Raw genomic sequence first — 4,082 nt, forward strand, 5'->3', positions numbered from 1 at the left:
GGGATTATTTACTAATAAATATAATAACACAAATATTTTGTTTCTATTAACGTATACATATTTATACATATCGTTTTTTTACTGTGAACGAAATGTATAATATAGAGTAAAAATTTAAATATTTGTAGGGTTGTATAAATTGGTAAATATTATATTTATTTTATATATTTAAAAATATCATTTTATTTACTGATCTATGCGTATATTTAAGGAAAATTTTAACTATTAAAGAGAAGATTTTTAATTAAGAAAATTAATTTTTGCAATAAAAAATAATATTTTTTAAAAATTAAATCTGTAGTGCAAAACCCAATTATATAATTAAAGCATTGGAGAGTAGTGGTACTTAGGTTCAGTTTGGGTAACTAACTTAATTAAGCTCCTTTTGATAAAATAACTTAAATAATAAATGACTCTGTTAAAAGTAACTTATAAATAAGTTATTTTGTGTTTGGATTTTTAACTCTAAAAGTGCTTATTTTAAAGAAATGTAATGAAAAGTAGAAGTATTATAAGAGAAGTCATTTTTTTTAACTTCTCTATAAGCTCCAAAACAGCTTCTTAGAAAGTTGCAATTTGATTTTAAAAATTGCACCCAACATTAATACTACTACTTTTCATAAATCAAAAGTAAAAAAAAGTTATTTTTAGAGTTTCCAAACGGCCCTTAATATTTTACTATTAATTCTTAAATTGTTTAATTATGGAGATGAAATTATATGAAAATTCAGTTGGTAGGAGAGGGGATACCATCGAATGTTTATTTAGTAATTTACTAATTTTGCTAAGAGTGTTATGTATAGGATAGTTGTTAAAGGATTTAAAAAAAAAATATCCAAGTGTATTTTTTTATTTTGTAATACATTAAATATATATATATATTAGAAAATGTTAGAATAATTTTTTTTATCTCTTTTATAAATATTTTTAACGGATTTTATAAATTATTTTTTTAATTAAGTTTAAAAATTTGTTAATTCGATTTTATTGCAAATGGGCTTATTCCACGTGTTTTATGATAATATTAAATTAATTAGTAGTTCCAATACATTCGAGGTTAGTTAAGACTTGGAAATCAGTGCTTGATAAGGTGGAAGAAAAGCTAAATCTGTGGCAAGTAAAGAGCCTCAATAAAGCGGGTAAGCTGGTACTCATTAAATCTGTTCTTAATAGCCTACCTATATACTACCTCAGTTTGTATAAGATGCCAAAGGTAGTAGCAGAGAAATTGATCTCCTTATAAAGACGGTTCTTGTGGAGTAAAGAGGATGGGAGGTTCGGGATGCCACTAGTGAGATGGGAGGTAGTGATGGCCCCTAAAAAGGCGGGTGAATTGGGAGTAGGCGATGCAGTGGTTCGGAATACATCTCTTTTGTTTAAATGGTGGTGGTAGTTCTCGAAAAAGGAATGCCCCTTATGGAAGAAAGTAGTGTGTTCTTGTAATAACATGAATCCTTCTGAGATGCTGCGTGGTCAACCTGTTCCCCTAAGAGGGAGTCCGTCGAAGGATATTTGTCAGCTTCAAATCAGAGAGCCACAAGTCAGGGAAAAGATGATCAGCGGATTGTCAATGGATGTAGGGAATGGCAGAACAATCCGTTTCTAGAAGGATGTTTGGATAACTGGTGGTGTCTTGAAAGATATATTTCCAAGATTTTTCTCGATCTCAAACCTTAAAGGATCTGTTATAGGGGACTGCAGGTTTTGGGATGGGTTAGAGTGGATATGGAGCTTCCAGTGGAGGAGGGCGTTATTTCAATGGGAGCTGGAACTCTTGAATCAACTTCATGTCATCTTACGTTTAGTTAAGCTAACAACTGAGAGAGAGGATCGGGTGGTTTGAAAATTTGATAGAACTGGTATTTTCTCTACTAACTCCTTTGTGCAGGTGATGCAGGAAGCAGTCCATCCGAAAGAAATAACAAGTTATAGTTTCACAAGTGCTATTTGGAGGGGCTTCGTCCCGCCAAGGGTCGAATTGTTTTCTTGGTTTGTATTGATTGAGATGGTGAATACTAAGGAAAGATTGTGCAGATTAGGTGTCATTGACCAGCTTGATAATATGTGTGCTTTGTGCTGTAAGTCTGTAGAGTCTGCTTTTTATCTGTTTCTTGGTTGTGAGCTCACTTGACAGGTGTGGTGTGCTTGGCTGTTCGCTCTTGAAAGAGAATGGTCCGTTCCAAGTATACTAAAGCAACACTTTAAAAGTTGGACGAATGCTTCACAAAGAAAGAATAAGAGGAAGAGGTGGTTGATTGGATTCTTTATTGTAATATGAGCAATTTAGCTTGAGAGGAATGATAGAATGTTCCATAATCAAGATTTGGGTGTAGTAGAAATCATTAACAGGTTCTTTGTGCTATCCGACAAATGAATTGGTGGTACTCCTATTGGTTGTTGATGACAATACCGAAAATGACTAGAGATTGCTTTAACTCGTTGGGTTGTTAGTCACGTTTTTATTTTGAGTTGTTCTTATATTTTTTGGTTCATGTTTGCTCCATCGGTAGTGTAGAGCTTTTTAATTCCAAGAAGAAAAAGTATTATTTTATATTATTATTGAATTTGGATCCTCTAAAGTTTGAATTTTACTTTAGAGAATAAAGTGTAATCTTCTACCCTTGAATGATTTCTCTTTTATATTTATTCTTGGTCCACCTATGAAATAAATGGTAAGAGATCACACTTTACTCTCTAAAGTAAAATTTAAACTTTAGAGGATCCAAATCCATTATTGTTACTACTAGTAGTTGGTTACATTCTTTTAAATGAAACTATTATATTGAGTTATTGACGTAGGAGCAATGGATTAAATCTTTGTTGAGTTTTAACCAAATAATCAATTTCATTTTGACTTTAAAATGTATTCCTTTTAGCATCTGAATTTTATCATTACGAATTAAGTTTGTTAGAGAATCAATTAGAATCATTAGAATCATTTTAGATCAATTAGCATCGTCTATATTTATATAGCATATCTGTACATTAATTGTAGGATTCTATGTCTTTATTACTTTGATTTATTTAGCACCTATAAATACCCCTTGTATATTGTACCTGAGATTCAACTCAATAATACACTTTTCACATCATTCTCTCAGTCTCTTGTTTCTAACATGGTATCAATAGCTTAGGTTTTTTTTTTTCAATGAATATTAGTTCATAGCCCCTTTGTTTTTCCTTGTCGGCAGTGTTCTTTGGCCTCCTTTTTCGTTCTCTTTTTGACGCTTTGGTTCATCACCCCCATAACCCTCTTGTTCGTCTTCTCGCCGTGATTCCAACGCAACCAGAACCGTCGCCATCCGCCGCCGGACGCGCCTCCACGCGCCGCCGAAAGACGTCGTCACGACCAGGTTGATCTTCCTTCCAGATTCCACCCGTGCCTCTTTGCTCGCGATTTTCGAACTGTTTCCGACGCTTTGGTTCGTCACCTCCGGTATCATCGTGTTCTTCTCTCCGTCAGCTTTCCAACGCCGCCAAGATCGCCGCCAACGACCACCACACGCGCCTCCACGCGCCGTCAGAACATTGCTGCCGACCACCATTCTTTCTCATCCAGAGGCTTCAGCAGCCGTTGGATCTTCGTGCAGATCGGACGTCCCTGGAGCGTCCACGTGTCACAAGGTAAGCTGGTTGGGCAACCCGACCCGCGATGAGCCGACCCGACCCGCCCTGAGACCCGCGTGCCACCTGTGCGCCAGCGTGCCTCCTTCCGCCTCTCCGGTGCTGACACGTGTCATCACCCGCTGACGTGGTGCTGACGCATTGCTGACGTGGCGCTGACGCATCGCTGACGTGGCTGCCAAGTGGACCATCCCTAAGGTTTTTTGGTGAGCTCTTTCCGATTCCGCGCTCTGTTTTCTCGTTTTCTGCCCCGAATTTGCAGTTTTCTTCTTCCTTTGCTATTTCTTCTATTACTATGGAAAAACCGGATGTCTTTCAGCCTATCCCTGTTATTCTTAATGGCTCCAACTATGCACATTGGGTTGAAGCCATGCGAGGATTTCTTAAAGGGAGAAAATTATGGCGATATGTGACTGGTGATATTGCTTGTCCTGTTAAGCCAACTGTATCCAAAGATG

The sequence above is a fragment of the Arachis hypogaea genome, chromosome 13 (assembly GCF_003086295.3).
Source record: "Arachis hypogaea cultivar Tifrunner chromosome 13, arahy.Tifrunner.gnm2.J5K5, whole genome shotgun sequence".
NCBI classification, from domain to species: Eukaryota; Viridiplantae; Streptophyta; class Magnoliopsida; order Fabales; family Fabaceae; genus Arachis; species Arachis hypogaea.